A 24,309-nucleotide genomic window follows, 5' to 3' on the forward strand; every position below is an offset into this window, starting at 1 on the left:
TGTTACTTGTCTGACTGCGAGAAAATTAATTATTTTCACAAATGATTCCTGCCTCCAATTGCAAAAATAATGATAGCTCTTTGTAAAATAATTCATTATTACTTATTATGATTGGATTGTCATTGGATAATACATGAGTCATCCAAGATTGCTCACTCATGCAAAAAAAAAAAGTACTGGAAGTGCCTGTGACAGTTATGATGTAATGCAGGTGGGACTGGATTGCACACACGCAGGGGTGGATTAGCCAGTTGAGAGTGGGATCTGGGGGAGGTTGCCGGTTCGGATCACGCGTGGGAGCACTGGCTGTCACCACTGTCCCTCTCCGTCGCTGGAGGGTCCCGGCAGAGGGCACTGTGGAGGAGCTGTCGGGATGTCACACTGCCACCCACCCCTCTCTAGGTTACTTGGGTGATTATTACTATGCGATGAGCGGTAAACGTCGTGTTTAGCTGTTAATTATAATATTGGCCCTGTCTGTATGCTATGTTTCTAGTACAATAACTATTCTCATAATCTTATGTGTATTTGTAATTTGTATATAAAATTAATCTTGTACTCGATTAATATTTTGTTGATATAGTGTTGCAGTTGTAAGATGAAGTTAGCAACATTTTAGGAAAATACAAAACAACTATTGTATTTAAACAATTCATATTAACATAGGCTTTTTCTCCTTCGTATTTTTATGTGTGTGCCCATAAACAAGTCAAACCCACTGTGAAACCCTAGAGTTTAAACAGGCAGACATTTATACAGTAACATAATAGAACTGTCACTGTTTATTAACCAAATAGTACTGATACAGTGGTAATAAGTCAAAATAGAAAAGTACAAGCCAAGGGGAGTAGAAAAGCAATTCATTTTTTCCGTGTATGTCACATTTGGAAATACTGAATCCATGTGAGTTCAGCCGCTGTCCCAGTTGCGTTCAGCTTTTAGAAGGTGTTCTTTGCTTCTGTTGGCTCATCTCTTAGTTTCCCTCCTGAGTTATAATACTATACACTTGGGTGCAGGTAGATGCACAAAGAGGCAGAAATAATCATGTGCTTAGGATTCTGGATGTGTGTAATTACAGTTTAATCTTGCTATAACACACCCTCAGAAACTCTGAGTAAATGCTCTTTATGTAGGGGTGGTTTGTTATAATGGTCTGAAGTTTGCTGTGTTACAGTAATGAAAATGCCTAGTCAATATCTTGATAGACTGTTAGATAATCTACTTCTATGCAGATTATTTCATATTTATTAACATTTAAGTAGCATTTTAAAATTAAAAGAATACAAAATAAAAAAGGGTGGGGTGGAGAAACAAGCAAACGTTTGCATACATATTGTTTGCATTAAGAGCAGCAAAAAAAATTATTGTTTTCTCCAAGTCAGCCTGGTGTAAAGGATCATATTAATAGGCCTAACTACTGAGTTATGAGCTATTAGTATTATAAACAGAGTTATGGTTTGTATCAGCCTTTCTAAAAGTCAGTTTAGTCTGGATCTTCCTGAGAAGCCTGGTCTGCTCACAGAATTTGCTGTCTGTAGTTCAGTTGGTTTAGACAACAAACAAAAATTGCTTAATTCAGTACTTAAACAATGAAATTGAAGTTAATCTGATTATGCTAGAACACTAGTGAGGCTGAAAAACTAGATGTATAATGTTGTTGCAACCATCCTGAATATTTTGGTGTAAAATGATCTTTGTATATCATTGCCATACTACTCGATAGGTGTCGAGTGCCTGGATTTGTGAAGCGCTTTTGTGAAGTGCTTTGAGATCCTTGGAGGAAATGCACTAGCATTTTTTCAATGTCCCTTTAGGTCTGACAGACATCAGAGTGAGTTTTATTTTTTCATTGTAAATGTTATAATGGTGCCAGCAATGGAGTATTTACTGCTTTTCATATGCATGAGAACACTAAACATATGTATTTTTAAAGGAAATTCCAGAAGAATGTGAACTAGCTTGTAACAATAATTTGTAGGTTTGTGTCCATTGTTTTCAAGAATATGTAAATTGTTACACTATAGAACTCGCTTTGAACCCTGCTACATAATTAGCTGCACTAAACATCAGTATTCAATTTGGAAAATCTGTAGCCAAGTGTTTTATTAGAATTTCGTGGAAAAAGAGAATGTGAACAAAACCGTAGAGCAAATAATCTGAAATGCAGTTAAAAATAATGAAAACCAAGCACCAGCCACATAAACACACCAGATGAAGACACAGCAAATGAAGATCATAAAAAATAAGCTGGAATAAAAACACATAAGGCCGATACTTAGCTGAAGTAGATAGGGACATCTGCACAGGGAGTGATGGAACCTTGGTTATTTGCCTTAGCTGAGGGTCTGGTCTGTGAAATTTATTATAAGTTTCATGTTTAGGAGGAAATGACAGTAACAGTAAAGGCTTTTTGGTCAACTGGTTGCGTAGGGCTCCTGCAGAGATTTGGTGTTCTGACAAACGACCTCCTGCAAATCCAGTTAAGCTGATTTAAAATAGCCCTTATGTGCTCCACCCTGCCCCACAGAGACGTGAGTCTGTTCTTGAACTGCTGCAGTTCACAGTCCACATTTTAGGCAAGTTCTGCGCTGCGTGAGTTGGCCTGGTACTGCTCACACTGGTGGGTCTGAGGCTGGAGCACGTGTCCAGCTCTGCTGACTGTCCCTAAGATTGGAAAACCTGAGCAGGGAGGCAGGGCATGTAGCTGGCTGCATCTTGAACTGCTGCAGTTATATTTGCCAGGGGGAAATTCTTCAAGCAGTCAGTGCGATTGATCATAAACCCCTGAAATACTAGCAAAATCAAGTAGTAGAGTTACAATTATTAGAATATGTTGTGTACTTACCTGTACAAGTCCATGTATTTGCATCTCCTTGCTTTGTCGTGCTGGGTACGCAGCTCTGATCTAGCCTTTCCCATGTTCTATTGCCATTGCCTTTTTCAGCGCCCCAAGCTCCAATCAGTTTCAAGATCCGGCATGAAACCCAATTTTACTTACATCTCAGCGCTGTTCTTTCTAAAATATATAAAACCCAAAGTGCTTGAGTTGTTCACTCAGCCAACTCCATCAGCCCATCTGTTTTTGTCTCTTATTGCTCTCACTTTCATGTGTGTCAATTCCCTCATGCATCTCCTTAAAAATATATTCAGCTGTGCAAGAGATCTTCCCTCGCCTCTTTCAAGACTTTCCTTTACGCATGCACACAGAAAAACACAAATCCTAATCAACTTCATAAAGTACTGCAGAAGAAAATAGTAACTCTGCCCTAACAGGTTCTTGTGTAGGATCTCTGGCCATCTGATGTTTTGAGAACTTTACTTTGTGTTTTCTCCTCCTGAAACGGGATGGAAGAGTCTGGTATGTGTCCTAGATCTTGCTGAATATGGTCAAGAGGGGAGCAAACACTATGAGTAATAAAGTTATCGTAAGAGCATGTCCAAATTCCATAGTCAGCTCATTTTCCTCCTGGGGAGTGTCTAGCTTCCTGTGCTGTCAGTCAGTGTGCCAACCTTATGGGAAAACAGTGCAAAAAAAACATAGGGGGAAGTGGAAGAGGGGTGAGAGGTTCCGTAATCCAAGGTGCTCTGCCCACGGCTTTGGTTTGTGTGTTGGTGTTTACAAAAGGCTTGGCAAGGCATTGTTCAAAAGAAAAGAGTTGTGATTGTGCGGGTTCATATGGTGAGGCAAGGAACCGGGGAGGGTTTCAGACTGCTTTCTACATCACAATTTCACATCTTTTTGCCAGGATTATCTGGAAGGTGTCTAAAAAGCTAGCCGAAGGGAGCTCATTCTCGAGGAGCAGGACCTGCCTGGAGAAGCAACAAGGAGGTCAGTAGTGGGTGCAGCAGAAAGGGCTTGGAGCTGGGCTTTGCTTAACACGGGATCAAAGGCACAGCAAATTACACGTCCTTAGTAATAGAAAACGTATGGGAGGGTAGGCTGGAAAAAGGGAGGAGGCAATAAGAGAAAGAAAGATGATGATTAAGGAAAGACCGAGAGTTGAGAAGAGGGAGTCTGAAAAGGGATAGCGAAGAGAAAGCGTGGGGTAAGGGGAGAGGAGGAGCGAGCAATGGATGGGGAAGATGGAAAGGAGGCAATCAGGGCACAGGAGAAAACGCCTGGAAAGAAGTGAAGGGGTAAGAGCTGGGGGGGGCGGGGGGGGGCGGGAGGACGGAGGAATAAACTAGGGAGGGCAGGGGCGGGTGTCCCCGCCTGTGTAGCCGGTTTGTCGTTGCCCTGCGGCGCGGTGGGGCCTGGAGTAACACAGCTGGAGCGAGCAAGGGGGCGCTTGGGATGCTCCCTGATTAATAGCAGAGGGTCCGGGCCGTGACCGCAGGCTCGGCATGTGCTGGAGCCGCACTGCACTTTCCCAGCCCCCCTGCCAGGATGAGGGGGGTCGGAGGGAGGGAAGGAGGGAGGCAGGCGGCGAGCGGGACGGGGCCGTCGGCATCCAGCAGCAAGAAAGCACTCCGGAGCCGCGGCTTCCTGGAAAGGGAGCCCGGCTGGGTGACAGGCAGCGGCGATAAGCGGCGGCTATCGGGGCCCTCCCGGCGGGCCCGGCCTCTCCGCGCCGCCGGCAGCCGCGGGAGAGGTGCGGAGTCGCTTTCTGCGCCCCGCCGCCGAGAGGGCAGGTAGGAAACACCTGGCCGCGGAGGAGCGCGGAGCCGATCCGGCCGGGGACGGCCGGGGAGCGGGGGGAGCACAGGGTGCCGGGTCCGGCACCGGGCGGGGAGAGGCGGTGTCCCGCCGAGACCCCCGCCCTGCCCGGCGGCGAGAGGAACCTCGCAGCGGCGCGTCGGTAACGCCGCTTCGGGCACCCGGCGGGGATTCGGGTGTCCGAGACACGAGGGGCAACAGGGAGGCAGCGGCACCGCAGCGGTAGGTGAGAGCTGCAGGGCACCGGGAGGGGGGGCACGTCACCTATAGGGGGGGTAGGCTCCTTAGGAGTCTGCGGGCATCTGTAAGCAGGCAGGCTTCGAGGGATGCTGATGTTCCTACAGAGGCTGCACCGGCGCAAAGAGGTGCGGTAGCGTTTTATCCAGGGGTAAACACGTTCACGCCAGGAACCCCCTGGGACGTGAACGCCTGACTGGAGCAGGTGGAAAAGTAAGAGGAGCAGGACAATGTTTATGCCATCCTATAGGTTTGCATTTTGGAGGTGTCATTGTATAGGCTGGTTATATTTTAGTTAACTCTTTTTGCCTGTTCAAAGATTGCATTTTATTTGCTCATAAATATGAACTGAGGTTTTGGGTCACAGCCCAGTTACATTTTGCTTCAGACAGAGTTTAATTTCCCCTTTTAAAAAGTGTTTCAAATAAGTTGGGCCATATGGAAATTGAGTTGTTCATCAACCAAGAAACTTGAAGGAATTTGAAAAATAAGATTACATATTTCTGGAGCCATTTCTTGAGTATTGAACCAGAGTCAGAGTACAGCACCATAACTCAAAACTCCTGATTCAGTCATTTCCTTTGTTAGGATCAAGACTTAATCTGTCTCTACCTGTGTTTTCACAGCTGTAAAATGGGAGCTACACCTATTAATGAGGGGCATTACATATTCTTTTTGGAAAGATCTTAATTTAAAAAAAAGCAGAGGAAGATCATTTGTAAGGGTAGTAAACAATGCAAAATGTGTCTGAGGGAACATTTCATGCTGAATGGAGAGATACATCTGAGAAAGATGTGGTGTCTAAAGGAACATGCATATTAGAAATTTCTTTGTTGTATTCGTTTCTTGTGCAGTTGATCACTTACGTGCTGCTGCTCTGAATTCTGCAGAGTGGATGACATAAGCACCACATGTAGTATTGCAGGAAAAGCTGCACAAAACCTGCCAAAATGGGATGGAGCTGTTACCGAATGGCAGGCCAAGCCCACTTTATGCCCCAGGTCTAGAGAGAAACTTGCATGAGATACAACACATGTGATACAGTAGTGAACAACTAGGTTGGTAAAATTTTCCTCTGCTTAAGAGTCTGGATACTGTTTGGAGGAATTAAAGGGCTTCTCTGAGATGACAGGTCCTGCGTCCCTATCTAGTGCTCGATTCTCGAGTCAGTCAGTAACTGCAGAGTAGTAGTGGTATTTCTGTTAACAGCACGGAGCCAAGAACGGGGAAATATAGGCCAAACAGTGAGTTATGTAATGGTATTCCCTAAGGGGTAGTATAAAGATGAGATGTTTTCCTTCTGTCAAGACAAAGAGCAGCCGTACAGTTGCTCTACAATGTTCACTCTAGCCCTGGGTTCCTTAGGAGCAATCCAGGCAGGCAGTTGGGACCCTGTAATAGCAAACCCACCAATATCACTTTATTCCCTTCCACAGCTAATTCCTTCACAAATATTCCTTTGCAATATCCTCATAAAGAACCTGAGAAGTGGAATAGAGACGTTATGCCTGGAAAGGGAAGCCGGGCTCAGTCTACGGGAAGGGGAAAGTTATGATTTTAATGTGTCCATTTCACAGGGGTTTGAGGAGTGATAATGTGGAGTTATAGTGCCCCAGGACAAAACGGAGATTCTGTGTGTAGAAAGTTATACAAGATAAAGCAAGGGAGCGAGAACTGTCTCAGAAAATTTGTTAATTATGCCATTTGGGTGGAATAAATAGAAAGGCTAGATTGGAAGTGAAGGAGATATTTTATGTAAAATAATAGGTTTAATATTAGTTAAATATAGACACTCAATCTTTGCCAAAAGGCTGAGAAAAAGGGAACAGACAGACTTGAATTATCCAGACTGTTATTGGCCAGAACTGGATTTTGGAAGGTGATTGGCTGGTGACAATCCAAAATTATACAGACAGCAAGTCCTGCAAAGGACATCAGCTGGCCTTTAATGACTAGAGGTGCTCAGGGCCTTGGGTTTAATTCTAATCATAAGATGGCACCTCCAATAATACAATAGTACAATACATATTTGTGAAATACTATTTTTTATCCACTTTTTAAAACTTTTCAATTTCTGTTGCCAGTTTATTCTCCCTGAGCACAGATTGCTTTAAACCAGTATGCCTTCAAAGGCAGAATGTCTGAAAACCATGATTTTTTTTCAATTCAACTTTTTACGGAAAAAACTTGGTTTTCAGCCAATCAATGCATTTAATAATTAGTAATTTAGAGGTTCAGAACACCAAGATGATCTTGTCTTCTTTGTCACTAATACAGAAAATACTGTAAGTGTAGTTAGCAAACCTATTTATATATAACTGATCTAGATTTGAATTTATCTGTTTCAAATTAAATAACAAAATTTATTCTATGGGGAACTTAAAATGCAATTATTATTGGAAAAGTAACTGTGTCAGTGATATTTTGTTATTCATCAGATATGTTCTTTCCATGAATTCATCCCTGATATGCTTGATGGAGTAGCAAAAATCCACTTTGTTTATTTTTTTAACTCTGGCCACTCCAGGCTAAGTTAAGTGAACGCAGTAGCCCTTGCAAGTTGCTCTGGCCCTTGTATTAAGATCCACGGTTGAGTTTATATCTTGAGGTGTCAATCTCAGTTACACTGTACCCATAATAACTTGCTTTGGATTATAGTGATATAGCATGACTTGAAGATTTCAGACTGACTTGTCAGGATTATTAGTGATTAGAAAAGCTGTTCACTTGTTAACTTAGCAAACTGAATTGGGACTGTAAGCTTTTATTCTTGTTTTTCTTCCTTTCTCTACATCTAAATTGTTCAGACTACAAATTCTGAGAATGCTGGCATGCTGAAGCGGGGCTATCCAAGATTTACATTAAGTGCCAATAGGTTCCTATAATTTCAAGTAAGTCCAGTAAAATCTATTGGTCCTCAAGAGCTCAGAGAGCCATGGGCTGCAATTTTCAGTGTGGGTATTTAATAGTAGGGACATCTGAATTTAACATACACTTCAGACATTTTGGCCTTATGTGCTCCCGACATATTTCATCTGTAAAATGGCGATAATACAGTAATGTTTACATAGTACCGGGGAAATGATAAGAAATCAATATCCATCATTCTCCATTACGTAGGAAGAGTTATATTTATGATTAGGGAATGAACCTTGTTCCTCTTAGCTGAATAGTTTCCTCACTGATTTTATGTGGTAGGAACAGCGGTAACAAAGCACTCATCATTTTGTTTAAAAATCTGGCTCATAGAGTGTATGCTTACGGCAAGAGTTTTCTCTAACCATTGTAGAAACATTTTTAGATTTGTAATTTTAAGCTATGCATAAGTATCGGTAGGTAATATTCTATACACCTATGAAGGCGAAAAGGGTTACCTGATTACATGTGTTTGCAGATCTCTCTCTGCTTCACATTCTTGCAGACCAGAACAACAACATAACTTTCTTCTTTCAGGATAGTTAATGTTCTGGCCCAGAATTATAGCACCAGATGTGTTGCCACAGAAACAATTTAAAGGGAGAAGGAATTGCAAGCAAATTGTCTTTCTAGTGGAAAATGTAAAAGCAGTATTCATGTTTTAGAGCCTGTCATTGGTTTCTATGTGTGTTATACGTGCTCACAGGAGAGAATAAGGGAGAATTTTGCTTTTTTGTTTCATACATCTGTTAGCGTTTTAAAATTCTCTGCGCAGGGTTGAAAATTGGAAAATATTCTATTATGGGCATGAGTTACGTACCTCAGAGACATTTGTTATTAAATCCTGACTCATTTTTAGAAACTCGTTCCTTGAAAAGTGTGCAGTGTGCTAGCTGATTTACTTAGCTCCACTTGCAACATGCTTTGGAAAAATATTTCCAGTAATAGTTGTTTCTGTGAAAGTAAGGAAACATTTTACTATATAAAATTATCCCAGATTTTGATGCTGAGAATTAATACCACATTCTTACTTACTACAATTGACATGCTGATGAAAAGAGGGAATGTCTATAGGAAATATTTTGATTTAATCTTGCCTAGGAAGCCTTAAAGCAGCCAACCCCTTGATTTTAGCTAGCATTTCTTTTTCTCAGAATAGTTCCTACAGAATACTCTATTCAACGTATCCTCATATGCCCCTCAGTTTGAATAGATATAATTTATTCCCTTTGTTACTAATTTTTTGTTGAAATCTGGGATTTTCACTTTTTCATTGATAAAAATTGTTTATAACAGAAGTATTGGAATATATCCAGGTATACTAGATTTAAGAACAGTTACTTATGCTTATGAAAATAGTTTGACCTTATTTTAAGTGTCCTACAAGAGTAATCTTTTGAAATTTGTCAGTTTTGGAATTACACTGCATGCCATGTCACACATTTGAGTTTTGGCAGGTTCACAGGCATGTACATCACCAAACAAGATCTGCCATAAAGATAAGAAATTAATTTCTCTCTTGCATTCCTTATTCAGGCAGAACTCCAGTTCTGGGTGTGGAAGGAATGCAGAGCTGGGCCTAGAGCTTTTGTCTGCACAGGTTAGAAATAAACTTTCAGTGTAAAATTTGGATCCGAATCTGCATCCATATTTCACTAGAAGACCACAGTTATTTGCATACAGGTTTCTGGTTTGGATGCTCTCTGGGGCTGAATCAGTCCGTAAGTTTGGAAGCCGATCCAAACGTCCCCTTAATTAGTTCACATCCCTTTTGTTTGATCCCATGAGAAGATAGGTTAGTCTTTCTTTAGGTGGTAGAGCTTTCCCAGACAGACACAGTAAACTAGAAATATAGGCACTTATAATTTTCTTAAAAATGTCCTTCGGGCCTGAAATTTCTTGAGTTTGGTTTCAATCCAGTATTGAATAAGACTGGAAAGTCTGAATAATGTGAGTTCAGCTGCATTTGAGTTATGCAAGTGCATTTAAAAAATATTTACTTTCCACTTACATTTTTTTCCATAATTCTCTGCACTTACATAACCTCTCTTTTATTATTTAAATTGCCACAGACTCGAGTAGGAAAAAATAATTCAACAATACCGGGACTCAACAGATAAACAAACAGGGAGGCAATTCAAAGACCTCAGTGTACTTTAAAATTGTAGTGTTTACTGCTTTAGTGTTAGCATGAATAGGTTTATATTTCTACTAGTGCAGCCAAAATACAATGTAAATAACCTTTGGTTTATCTATGCACTGTATTTCTGCAAGTACTACATTAGGTAATTTAAATTTTCCAAAAAAAGTTTAGAAGGTTTCTCTGGATTATAAGGAAAGATTTTGTTTGATGAGATCTGTAAAGTTAAAATAGTAGGCCCAGGTTTTTCCAAAACATTTGACCACAGAGGTATTCCAAATGCATGTGCAGCTGTTTGTGCAATTATTACAATAGAGTGTACATATTGGGTAACTGTATGTGAAAATGCGTCTTCTAATTGATATATACAGAAAGTTCACAAGCTTTTTTAAAATTTTGAAGATAACTGATTTGTAGCAAGTTAGTTACCTGTTTTTTACAAGAACACACAATTGCAGTTAAAATGGATGGATCATGTCTAAAAATGCATCAGTTTCATTCCATCAGTAACATCACAGCTTCATCATCACTGTATGTTTGTTGTGTGCCTTTTTTCATGCATTTAGTACAATAGCATATGCCCAGGCTTTATGAAAATTTGTTACTAGGCTTTTGTTATTCATTGTCCGAAATGGAAGCCCACATAGTGATCTTGAAGGTAAAGCCACCTTTGAAGAGAGTCCTGCATGTAGAAAGCTGACGGGAAATACTAATTTAATTAACCACAACTCCCACTGAAACAATAGAGCTAGCCTTTGTGTAACTCTGCTGAAGTCATTCGATCTTGTTCCTAATTCCACTGAGGCTGAGTTGTGCCCCTCCCTTTTTCTGAAGTGTTCAGATGCCGATGTGTTGTGCAACCAACATAATTTGTTAACAAATAAAGAAGAATTTAAATAACCTTAGAAAATCAGTGCAGGCATCCCAGCTGCCTGCAAACAAACAGCAGAAGTGCAAAACAAGTAAGTAGCAGTGCAAAGTATCTCAAAATTGCTTGAGCTTGGGTTCTTCAAGAACAAACCCACAAGTCTAAGGAGTATGTGCTCTGCAGGAGAAAGCTTTGGATGAGAACATATACTGCATCTTCTGGTAAGATCTCCAGTCCAGACGTAATTTCTGCGTCTACCCAACCTAGCTTGTTTTCTCCAGCTGTAGTAATACATGATGAATCTTTCCCCCGTATGTGTATGAATGATTGCTTTTAGTTTCATTTAAAGCAATAAGCAAGTATACTTTGACCTGTAATTGTCAGATTATCTTTACAATACAGTAAAACTGTAGCTTATTGTAAAATATCTCTCTGGAGTAGGCCAAGGCATATGGAACAAAACACCATTTTTCTATTATAACATGGAATGCACTGTCTGCCATTGCTGCTGTAACTGTGTCAGGATCTGGATTTAATTCTGGATGTGCATTAGTATATTGTTGGAATCACTTGTCAACATGTATGTTTTGTATCTGAATGGTCATTTCTGAATTTTGAAGATCACCCAAGAGTGGTTTTCTTCCAGTAAGTTCTCTGGGCTGTACATTCTCAATGACAGTTCTGTAGAGGATCAGAAATGTGAGTTCATAAGATCAGTGATCCGTGCACTGATGGTTGGAGGGTCATATTGCAAGTGTCGGAAAACTGCCAGGGGACACAGAACATCACAGGGACATACTGTTCTATCTACTGCCTCTCCAGCCAGGCATGGCTCCTCATTAATGGGAAGGCGTTATCGCTGTTGTGCTTATAGCACCTTCAGCATTCTGGACACTGTTGCCATCATCTCAGACTCATCTGGCAAGATGCATGATGATTACATCTTTCACAAATCATGCCTGTCTGATGCCAAAAAAGCAGATCAGAACACACAAAGTGCCTTTGATATCACTGGAGCCATCACAATCCTGTGATATTTAACTGTTTTGCCTATGTATTGTCCTGAAATTTAAATTTCTTTGCTGGTGATCTCATCCATTGCCAGGAATCCTTACATTTTTGATAAAGCAACAGCTGTGTGAATATGGAGTATGCATTTGGCCATCCATTTTTTGTGTTAGTTCTCTCTGCAGCTCTAATAACTATAACTTAATGCAAGCTTGTCAGTCACTTCCCCACATACCACATTCTGAAGGTGACTGTTGTTTGTCCTTGTTCTATTAGGACAATAGGAGCTGACGAAGTAAGGATCAGCGTGTACAGCGAACTGATTGATACCTTGAGTCTTTTGCTCATTGGTCTTGGGTAAGACCTTCTTCACAGTCATGAGTCAGTGTGTGTGTTAGCCTTACAATTCACTCCTTCCATGTTGAAAGGGAACTAAGAGAACGTTTTTACTGGGGGCCCAGTTTTGTCAAGTGGTACAATCCTGTTCTACAAGAGTGGTCTCTGTTATAACTGGCTCATAGGTAAGTAATAGAGTTTGGCTAACATAGACTAAGTCAATTTACAACACAAAAATAAGCTTTGTTTTACGAGGCATGAAGGACTTGCCCACAGATTTGTTTTTTTTAAACTGAGAATTGTAGTTGTTCTACACTTGCCATGTAGCCATACAAACCTTTGTTCTGTGCTTAAATGTAGTACTGATATAATTTTGCCTCAGTTGAGGGTTTTTTAAAATGATGTAGACATATGACATTAAAAGCTTCTGCAGCTATATTGATATGGCAGTGTTGTATGCTAATACAACTTATTCTTTCCCCTGCCGCTTTATAGCGGTACCTCTGTACTAGCAAAGTCCTTGTAGTATCTAAAGAAACACAAGTAATAAGCCCCTCCCTACAGCTGTTAAGTCCCTGTCTATATTACAGATTCCTACTCTCAGCTAAATTGGGTAAGGCCTGCGAAAAATGGTTTCTTTTACCAACGTGGCTGAATCAGCAAAAGATGCGGGTATAGGAGTAGTTACAGTGCACAGTAAAATTTTGCATCTGTCAGTACTCATTGTTTTAGGTCTGAGGGATAGTTTTAACTATGCTGATAGGAAGCACAGGCTTGCCACGTTGCTCCATTCATTCTAGGAAAACTTTTGTAGTAAAGAATGCCAATATTCTGATAGCAGTGAGGTGCTGGTAGTATAGATACAAAGAAGATGGTCACATTGAAGGAGTTTTTTACATTATCTGCAGACTACTAAAATCTTTCAAAACTATACTGGATGTATTAAAACACCAAAGCTGTCTTGTGTAGCTGTATAGATCTCTGTTACAGAGTTTCTGACACAGCTGAGTGCCAAGAAGGATGTTAAAAAAATGAAACCCATAAAGATTTAGCTATGCTGGCAAAATACTCATATAAGAATGCTCCTTTTGCCAGGGTTGTCTGTGTCTTTTAGGGAGGGAGGTAGAAACAAACTGGCAGAAGGCCTCAGAAGTTATCTCTTCTGTCGGGGTTTTGTTGTTGTACTTACACATAGATGCTGAGTAAACCAGTCCAAGGTCTAAGAAAAACTCCTTGTGATGCTGAAAAATATGAAACACTAAGCAGATGTGACTGCTAGTTGCAGTAAAAGCTTTTAGTCCTCAGGGAACAAACAGTTGGGTTCACAGTCTTTGAAGAAGTTTAAGACAGAGCTGATGGATTTTTTGGTGCACAAAGCTGAAATGCATTTTCATGAGTGACTCTCGCCGAGTTTGTTGATGATATTCGTAACATTTGAAGGGACCTTAAAATTAGATTAGCTTTTGGCCTAAATGTTGAAGTGGTTTGTTCTCAACTGATCCTGCTGAGCAACTTCTGCTTAGTACTTCCAGTTACGTCTGCCTTTTTTTTTGCAGTGAGTAGCTCTCTTGTGCTTGGGCTGGGTGATGTAGAAGAGCCTGACATTTCCAGGAATTTGTTATCTCTGGCAGAAGTCTTGTTAATGGCAGTTATTGATAAGTGGGAAAGTAAACATGTGGCTGGTTAGGCAGTGCATTTTCAATGGTTTACCACTAGTCTGATTTCATGTCACAGCACACCGTGGTCCTCCAAAGAACAAATTCTTCTACCACTAATTAATTTTTAAAATTGTTTTTACTGTGTGATTTTGGTTATAACTTATCTACTTCTTCCTCCTATCTAAAGTAGAAATTTTTTTCTTGTTTACAAATTTCAATCACATCAGAGAGACCGTTTTCCAGTCTTGCTAGAAATACTTATGATTTAAGAAGTAAGTGTGGCAACTGTTTTAACCTTTAATGAATACGAAAAGGGAGTTTTTACATGGCCAAACAGATTCTTTCCATTTGCTGACTGTGAACTATTTGAATTAAATAGCAGTAACAAAAACACAGGGCTGAAGAAAGGAAGTTTATAAAGGCCAAGGCAGATCTGCAATCAGTTATTCTGATGGAAGGCATCACTACTGTCCTTTAGAGATGTCTTGTCAGAACTGTTTATGTAAGCTCTCCCTACCCAACTTCCAGGAAAATAACTGCTGTAGAAAAAAACACTGGAAACAGTATTCCTTGCTAAGCTATCTTTTTTTAGGCTGAAATAGGTTTAAGGGGCATTCCATGGAGTAATAACCATTGTAGATTTTGTAGTCTTTGCTGGGCAAACTATGTCCAGAAGTCAGTACACCAGTTTGACTCTTCTGATTTTATAATTTTCAAAACAGTATTGCTGTAATTCTGTTTATGCTTGAAATAAGCCAAAGCTGTCTTCTAAGCAAAACCAGACTGACAGAACTTGAATATCTGGTTTAAAAGTAAATGTAGTCCGGTTTAGACTGCATTTTGCTTAATTGCTCGCTTCACCATGTGTATCCGAATATACATTAGTCTTTCAGCTGTTTCCAAAGTCATCCTCTTTTGAATGTTTAATATTTAAGAACCAATTAGTTCCATTTTGTTTTGTTTGGATAGTTTGCAATTAAGCATTCTTTCAAGTGGCCTTTATTTAGCTAATTCCGTCACAAAAATAAGCTCCGAGGGAATGAAGAGAAGTTCAAGCTAGCCAATGTTTATTTTTATTATTAATAATTTATATTATGGTGATCCCCAGGGGAACTAGGGCCCCACTAAACCCAGTTTCCTCTGCATGTAATGACTGTGTCTCACAAAGCCTTATACAGCAGAAGATTGTTTTTTGCTGCTGTGGCTTAGTGCAAGGGACCCGCTTTATACCGCAAGGGAGCATACTAATAGCATACAGAAGAGCATATAAAGACAGATCAAGAATAATTTTTTAAGGAAGCTTAAGCTAGGAATCAGAGGGAAAACTTGGTGCATCTTTTCTATAGAAGGCCATCACTGTGGCATTTTTCCAGTGTGAGCGCCAAATCGTGACTACAGAGGTCTTATTCGTCCTCTCTCTGAAGTTATGGCAATGTTCCCAGTGACTTCGATGGCAGCAAGATTGGGCAGAGAAGCAATGGTCCTAAAAACCTTATCTATTTCTGAACTAGCAGCAGAAGACACTTTATATGTTAAGAACACACTGATGGGTTAGCTTAGTTTAAAAATTTTTCATGGTTAGTCAGATTTCTATCAGAAGTTATGGTTTTCACAGCATCTGATCCTAAATAATTGGTCTACTTTATGTTTTACAGAAGTCTTGAAAGAAGTGATTTGGAGTCCTTTCTCACCTGCTAAATGCAAAGGAGACACAGAACCAAATCCTGGACTTCTGTAAATAGATTGATTTGAATAGAGTTGGGGCAGTTCATGTAAACTGAGGATCTGGCCTGCTCTCTATGGGATACTTGTGTGAGTTAAGTGGATAAAACTGACATTGGGATGAACACGGCTGTGAAGTGGAAGTGCCTTGAAGATAGTGTAGCAGTGCAAATTTTCATCATCAGTGCAATTACCATCCCTCTCCCCTCCCCTTATGTGGAAGGACTATTTCTTTCTGTACAGTTTCTATAATTCCAAATTCAAAATTTAAATAGAAGTTTTCCTGACCTATTTGTTCCATATTCCTGTCCTCATTAGTTCAGTTTAAAGGGGGTAAAACATCTGTTTCCAAGTACAGCTGTGTGGTTAGTATGTAAGCCTTTTTTTTTCCATAAAAAATCACTAAATCTGGCCATTTAAGACACAGATTTTATAGGAGCTAGAGTTGGGCTGTGCAAAGTTCACCTCATTAAAAACAAACCCAAACCAAATAAAAGCAGAGAATAACAGTTTAAAAAATGTGGGCCATGAATGTCAGAGCATATGTATTAGGAATTGGTAAGAAATGAAGGGGAAAGTAAGATATATCCGCATATATTCAAAGGGTTTGTTTTTTTTTTCACAAGTAAAGTTTATATGCTTGTGGAGTGTCTACAGAAAGGGAACATTAGTACAGAATGCAGTGTTAGGATTGCTATGACAGCTACCCTAATTTGTTAGAAAATATAATGAGTTCAAGCCTGAGTAAATTCATTTTAGATAAAATGTTCAAACACCAAATAAGTTTTTGACACTTCAACTGTTAGCTGACCAATAAGAGACATTCTAAATTGTCTTGATTTTTATCTTTCCTTCTAAAAAATACACCCTTTTTCATTATCTTAAGTAGGTACCAAGATTCACCAATCAGTAGTGGAAATACTGACTTTGAAAAACTAGGTCTATGTCTACTCAGCATTAAAGAAAATACCTAGCTTTAAAATATAAACATTTTCTCTCTCTTATTTCCCTCTTATATGATATTTTTTTATACTTTTCCTCTTTTTCCAGTGTTTTTTGGGATACTGATCCTAACTTCATTATTTCTGTGGCACAAGATTGTCTTGGTAATTATGGGAATAAAACATGGTCACCACAGGAAGTTGACTTAATGGTTTAATTCTTAATAAAGAGACAATTTTCTTGATCAGACAGCTGAATGACAGATAGTTTCTCCCACTTCAGAAGCATGCCCCAGGACACATTCCAGTATATTATGATTCACAGACTTCAGTTTTTGAAGATATCAAAATACATCCCACATACTGTTGAACATAAAATTTCACTATTACTGTAAGTTTGTCATCTGTTTTGGTTAATATGTTCTTCTCAGTGTAATAATCAAAACCTATATCTATCCATCATGCTGGTTTCTATTAAAGCTTAGACTTGGGAGTTTCCACAGCCCTAAGGCTGAGATTAAGGACCTTCCTTATTTCGTAATTGACCTGGAAATGGGCTGTTAGGAGGCTCCTGCATTAGCCAAGGGATGGAGACACGATCACACCTGATAAGTCTATCTGTAACATACATTCAGGAACAGATTGGGGAAAACAAGGAGAGTGAGATACATATTACACAAGAATGTTCCTTGGGGTTCCTAATTAAGAAGGAGGAACCTCTTAAGGACAGAATTGGTAGAATTCAGTGCATTGCTGCTAGGCGAATTTTCCTTTGTCAGATATAGAAGAGCCTGTTCATCACTTGTAAATTGCTCTCCCTCAGCGCCATCTGCTTCTTCTCTTGTTAGGAATTTGTTTTTAAGTATTCATTATAATGTAGCTAACTGCAGACTCAAATTCTGCCAAAGCTGAAAAAGCTGCAAGTCAGGCTAGCGTGTGGAGCCTGCCACATTCCTGAATCTCGGATTCAGGCTTGCAAGTTTGTCATCAAGTTTGAAATGGAAACCAGAAGAGCTAGCAGCAAGCCCTGTGCTCATAAATCAGCTGATAATGGGTGAATTGTTCTGTGCCTTCCCCTGAAGAGGAAAGCAAAACTCGGTGCAAAAGTGCTCACAGCAACTAGAAGAGTTATGATAGGCAAGGAGGGAGAAACTAAGTGTGGCTATATGAATATGCCACATGCTGGCAAAGGAAGTAAACTGGGATTTTGGTTATATGCAATCACTGATTCTTGTCTTACTACATTACCAAAAAGTTACAGTGAGATTTACAGCCAACCTTGATTGAGTAACTAATTTCCATAAAAGAAATAGGCACAATACATCAGTGTGTGATCCGTGACAAGGTCTCCTTTGTGCTTCATTTGTTTGATATTTGCTGCCACTAGAGGGAGGTACAAAATTGACCACAAAATTATGTCTTGAAAAATAGTTTCCAGGTCATTAACTAAGTACGGGCCAACATTTGCTGCCAGGATTCTACTGGAAATCTGGAATAAATGACTGATTAATTTCCTCTGGATGTGCACCAGTGTCACTGAGAATAGAACTTGGATCTGTATGCTTAGATGAAAACTAATTAGAAATACAGCAACATTTTGAATCGCAGACTTGAAAAACAGGTCATCTTGGACTTGAAAGTTGAGTCCTGTGTTCAAAGAGCTACACTACAAATGGTTACATCAGAGACACCACCTCCAGCACAGGAGAAGCTATCTGAGGGGACTGCTTAGATATTTAAATTTATTGCTGCATAGGAAACCTGGACTCCAGAACTTTATTTCCAGAAGCTGGCATAAAGCTATAGAAGGGCCTAATGACTAAAGCAATAACTTGGATCAAAGCTGTTTATCTGATTTTCGTTTTATGGCTTGAATATGGCTAGAAGGAAAGCATGACAGATATGCAGTATTTAAATATATATTTAAGAGTTGAATCTGCCTAGATAAACTTTGCAAAAGTACCAAAATGAGTTACACGCCGAAGCCCCATCTTTCTAAATAATGTAAGCTATGAATGTAATTCTTACTGAAAATCAATTGAACTAGCTCCTAAAAGCCTAAATTACTTTTGAGAATGGGATTATATTCTTGAATCATTTGAGATTTTCAAAATACAACCCAACAGATGTAAGTTTGGTGTAAAGTAAAGGGCCCATCTAATAATCTGAGTTAAACAGGTTTAGGCAAGAATTTCTGTGGAACACATGTGCAGCTACCTAGAGAAGCGAAATCTTCCACTTGCAGCAGAATTGCGATGTAATTACTCACATTGCTCAGTCTTAATACAGCAGAAATATCCGGTGAATAGAGTGGAAGAATGATTGTTCATGGCTCTGTACGGTTATATCCAGTGGACTTACAGCACTGGAGCTAAACATACCTCTTTGCTAGAAGATGGTTTCCTGCATGGATTACAATTTTCTGCAAAGAAGGCTGAACAAGTCCAGCCATCTACGTTATTTTATTCCCATTATAGGAAGCAGGGGGGGGAAAGAGATGAGTAGGGGTGAGACGGGAGAGCAGGAAAAGTGCACGGGAGAAGCAGAATTTACCTCCTAGTGCTTCAGAGATGTATGATAAAAGTACTAAGGGGAAAATTTTCAAAAGCTCGTCACAGGCAGCTGTTTGTTTCCATTACCTCCATTTTCACAAATCTGTTTTATCATATGAATACAAAGTATCAAACATATGTTTTCCATATCTGTAACTGCAGTGGCTCTTTCCCCGACTGTGTGGTGGACTAGTTACAAGTTGTACGTGTTGGTGTGAGACACCAGTTCTAGATAGATGATATCCACAAGTCATAATTCCTACATTAAAGTGAATTACATATAACCTTTGCAGGTTCTGCTGTGAATCCTTGTGCTGCGAATCCTTTCCACAGAAAGGATTTATCTGAAGAAAGGATCCCTATTTCAGTCCGGTGCTATGTTAAAATAGCTGTATTGAGATGTAGCATCAAGGGCACTTTCTGTCTCCCTAATTCAAATAACTTTTCATCTCTAGAAAAATAATCAGAGAAATTTTTCTTAGTTCTGCCAATAACTGCATAAATAGAATGTTTGTCTAACAATTGAACAAAAATGCTTAAAATGTAAAGGGTTTTAATCATAAATTTGGAATGTTTATCTAGCAAAGTAGGCATTGCTACTGAGGTCAGTGGTTTTTCTGAAGAATGCTCGAGAGCAAAGATTAAATATAGTGTGTATTTTCCCAGTGGATTCAACACTGTGCTGTACACAAGATGGTCACTTCAGTCTTTGTTCAGTCAGGCTTCATTACATCTACCTTTAGAGTAATTAGGGCTGAGTCATGATGTTATCACATCTCAGGAGTTTCATTAATTTTAATGGTCTGCATTCTTTAGATGTCCAACACTGCAAAGCAAGTGCCAAGGCCTAGAAATTTCCAGCCAGTTGCACGGTACATTAAAATCTCAAAAAGCTTCAGTGTTTCAGGCCCAGATCAGCGCTAAGATTTAGTTCAAAATGTTTGACAGTATTGTAATACATTGTGGCAATCTTGATTTTTTTTTTCTTTATCAGTGTCATGAAAGACTCAAATACCATTGTCTGCTGCAAGTGTTTTGAAATGGATACCACCCATTATAAGCATTCAGAAGTGTTAGTTAATTCCATTGTTCCTGAGTTTTGAAATAAATGAGAGGAAGAAAAATAATTGTGATTACATCAATGTGATGGTAGGCAAATGTAGCCCGGTTTACAAAATCAGTCTTAAATTTGACTTATGCTAGAAATTTGCTGATGTAATTATGTTAGGGTTGTCTTTTCATCTATTAAGTGTTTGCAATATATATGTCTATCAGCTAAAACCCTGATGCAGATGCAATTATACAGCAAAACAGTTATCGTGGTGGAGTTTCTAATAAATTCAAGGAAGTGGAATGAGTAACTTAGCACCTTTGACTGAAGGGTTTTTTTAAACAGCAGATGATTAGTTGGAATCACAGATCATTTCTAGCCTAAGTCCAGAGAATGTCTCTAAAGTCCCTACATGTTCATCTACTTAATCAGTACTGATTTTGGTTATGTACAGTGAAAATTGAGTTTCAGTAGAAATGGCATAGAACCAGTACACATTAATGGCAAATTTGTTTGGCTGTTATGGAGCTGAAGTGAATTTTGTAAAATCATGCTCTAAAAAGACAGAGATTCTAGGTGGCAACCCTACAATAAAATCTATGTACTATGCTATGCAGAAACCCACTTACTGAGAGGATTCTTTATATAGGCACAAACGTAAGCCACATATTTTAGGGTCAAGGCTGCAGTCCCTCCAATAAAATGTTGAGCACATCCAATAAAATGTTGATACTGAGAAAAGGATTATGTTGTGATAATATAAAATGAAATCAACTCTGTTTGTTTGATTTCCAAAACTAGAAGATAGAATGGCTCTACTGTCCTTCCAAGTAAATTTAATGTAATATTTACAAATAAAATTATGTATAAAAATAACAACAGTAGTCTAAAAATGTAAGGAGAAAGTCAGGATCAGGTGGTGTAAGACAAATTGTCATGATCACATAATGTATCCAGAATCACGGACATGATCCTAAGACATTGAAGTGATTGGCATTTGATAGTTTGTGTTCAGTCATTGTGTTTATTTTCTATAGTGACTCATAATTTACTTGATTTCAAACTGGCATTTATTTTCTTAGGCAGCTGCTGCTTGCTGAAGCCAGTGAACAGCAGGTACTGCCATACTGGTGAGGCACGTAGCCACTTGTTGCCTAGGCTATCGCTTGATGTGTGTGTCCACAATTAGCTGAAGGAAATAGAAGTCTGGTAGTTTTTGCAAACACACAACTAGGAGCAAGTGTGTCTCTCTTAACAAACTGGTCGTTCACGAGTGGAACATTCTAAATTTTAAGGAAACATGAGTATCTTACTATAGCAACTGTTCACCAAGTTCAAGTGAACCTCTTGGAGATATTAAAAGAAAAACATGGCTACTAATTTAAAGTACAAAACACAAGCAGAAATATTTTGCAAGAAGTCAGTGAGTCATATTTTCCTCATAAAATTGCTGAAACCATTGTGCCTAGAAACAATTAAATATGTGACTAGGGCTGGAAAAGTTTAGCCATAAACACAAACAGACACCAGTTTTTTGTTTGTAGAGGATGAAGGTCATTTGGCTTGAGGAATATCCTAATACTAACAGAGATGAAGCAGAACATGCTGTTTGAGCATACTCACTGCTGCACAGAAGCTCAAATGTGTGGCCCAACATGCCTGGATACTTGATAACACTGAAGGTTAAACTAATAGTCTGTTACAGCAAATCATTGAAACAGGGACAAACAAAAATACTCCTTTAGTTTGAAAAAAAGTACTCTTTTGATTTATATTAAAAATACATTTCTGAGACCTGAAGTCTAAATCTTACAAAACTGCACGCATTAAAATGTTTGAGTCAATTAGTACCTGGCAGTTTGGAGTTCCATTTAATACTCACAAGCTTTATGAGACTTTTCCAAGACTCCTAGTTTTTTTCCAGTATTGCGGTGTTTCTATTGCCCCTGGCAATAGACTCCTTCAGTTTGGCCCGATATTTTTGCACTCTACATATGCCAGCCCCTAGCTAGCTTCCGTATTCACATTCTGTGCTTTTGGGGAAGATTAAACAAGGGGAAGTTCCTCAGCTCCCCAGGGTATAATCCCTGTATTTATGAGATTTGGAGACATCGGCTCACACAGCAGAGGTTACAGGTTGGAAGACAAATTTGAACTCAGCTTTGTTGGGGGTCCTTATCTGGTTTATTTGTAGCCTAAAGGGAGAGTTGAATTTGAGATGTGTCCAGATGCTTTTTCTCAGGGGCAATTGTAACGTAGCTCAGCACTTTTATACAGACACTCTGGCTAGCAAAACCCTCTGTTTAAACAACTCCATTTATAAGTCTTTCTTACAAATAAAATGTTGTCTTGATATCCTACTTATGGTCTTCTACCCGAAAGTGTGAAATGAGTTGTAAGATTTCTAGGTGGCGACAAAAAATATATATGCAGGTGTGTACCAAGCGGTATTTGACTTTGTCAACGTTATTTCAGAGGAAGAAAGATAACCCCTTTAGTAGTGCTTTTCTAACATCATTTAAATTCTCTTCGTTCTTATAAGAGGGAACTGTGAAAATGTGTTTGTGAATTGCTTTTGAACATAGCTGTGCATTGCAGCAGAACATGACATGGTCAGTGGCCTTGAGGACTGAGCTTTGTGCAGTTAAAAAAAAACAAACAACCCATGAGAATTTTTAAATGCTTATGGCTACGCGCAAGTGAGGTCCAATCTATCTCTGATTTCTGCTAATTTGCAACAGCCTATCTTCATGAAGTATGGAATTATATTTGATTTATAAAAACATATGTGGCAACAGAATCAAGTCTAGGCAATTTAAGCAATTCATTTCTTTCATCAGCTAGTTTTGGGTGTCTGTACATTTCCAAGTTAATGCTTCACATCTAGAGTTCAGTACCACAGATTTTTGCCTTGCGAGTCTTCTCATAATTTTCCACTTTCTGTTCCCTATCAAGGGTCTGCCTGTTTTTGTTTGTTTCATATCTATATGCTTCAGTCTCATGCTACGCAGGCTCTAGGAGTCCTATAAAACTAGGCAAGCTTTTTCTGCACTTTCTTCCTCCCTTTTACTCATGAACTAACTTTCCCAAGTTAGAGAGCTGAAAAATAAGTCCTGGGAATCTGGCTTAGCCTTGATGAGGGATGTGGTCAATAACCATGAGGCTATTCCTTTTATTTTTTCCTTTAACAGCTTGTTATGCAATTACATTTTTCAGTAAGTTGCATGTTTTTTTCAGTCTAATGATCCTTTTGATGGGGTGACTGTTCACAGACATATAAGCTTCTGAAAACTAGAGGAAAGAATGGAAAATATTTTGAAACTTCAGCTGTGAAGTGATGCAAGTACAATCTCTGATTAAGGGTGTTGAGGAGGTATCCTTTCCAAACAAGAGAATGTAAGTGCTGTACAGTTTGATTAAAAGGTGATTAAGGTGCGCCTAAATTTTTCCATGTAGCAGATTTCCATTGATACTACTGAAGCTATGGAGTCGTGGACTTCGATGCACTGAGATACAAAATACCTAGCCATGCCTAGCACCTCTTTTGACAAACTAGGTAGCTTGCAAAGCAGGTAGCGGTTTGGCTCAAATTTATCATTTTCATATCTTGTCCCAAAATTTTTTGCCTGTTTTTCACAGCTGTATTCATGAGCTTGGCACAGCCCGTAGAACAGGCAAAGAAATGGGAGCCTTAAACCTCAGCCTGGGGAACTGACTGAGCAGCTTCTAGTGAAATAGTCAGGTCTCACTGAAGGATCTCTGCTTGTGGAAATCCATGACAACTTTTGTTACGGGTTTGGTAGATAATGATACCTGAAGCGTACTCACTTACAGTAATTCCCTGTACTTGTAGACTAGCTCAGAATTAGCTAAACACTCTCAAGCCTCACTTTTCTTGGGGAGTATATATAACCACTCAGGTCTTTATATGCAGTCTGGAAGAGCCTAGAGTTAGGTCGCTCTCCAAGTTAGTGGTAGAGCCAGGAAAAGAGTCTTATCATGACATTTCTGGGCTTCTACTCTAATGAATTGTAGCCATGCTGGTGGGATAATGTCAGGCATAGGGGATGAGTGCAAATGTTTCTTTCCAGTATCTAGTCTGAAAGATTAAGAGCTCACTGTTCTTCAGAGCACTTTCTGTAATGTAGGACAAACTTTTGCATGGAGCATCTCCATGTAGAGCTCTTTATTGGAATTTGTACTTCTCTCTGCAAATAGATACT

General features: G+C 39.3%; 1 protein-coding gene and 1 long non-coding RNA gene across 10 annotated transcripts in view; one reads left to right on the forward strand and one right to left on the reverse strand.

Annotated features, from left to right (window-relative positions):
• Nucleotides 1-820: 820 nt before the first annotated feature.
• On the reverse strand, nucleotides 821-13,693 carry LOC128916525 (uncharacterized). The gene is made up of 3 exons (XR_008468989.1): nucleotides 13,352-13,693; nucleotides 5,761-5,836; nucleotides 821-3,016 (listed from the first exon to the last, which is right to left on the reverse strand). It is a non-coding gene; the product is annotated as an uncharacterized LOC128916525 (long non-coding RNA).
• Nucleotides 4,473-24,309, forward strand: part of RIPOR3 (RIPOR family member 3) — a 53,251-nt gene continuing 33,414 nt past the window's right edge. Inside the window, exons 1-2 of one of the 9 annotated variants that reach the window (XM_054218366.1) lie at nucleotides 4,486-4,632; nucleotides 12,103-12,183. The gene's annotated coding sequence lies outside the window, so the exon portion shown is untranslated. The other 8 variants (XM_054218371.1, XM_054218364.1, XM_054218368.1 and 5 more) reach the window with 8 other exon arrangements.

This window comes from Rissa tridactyla, chromosome 12, assembly GCF_028500815.1.
Source record: "Rissa tridactyla isolate bRisTri1 chromosome 12, bRisTri1.patW.cur.20221130, whole genome shotgun sequence".
In the NCBI taxonomy this organism is placed as follows: Eukaryota; Metazoa; Chordata; class Aves; order Charadriiformes; family Laridae; genus Rissa; species Rissa tridactyla.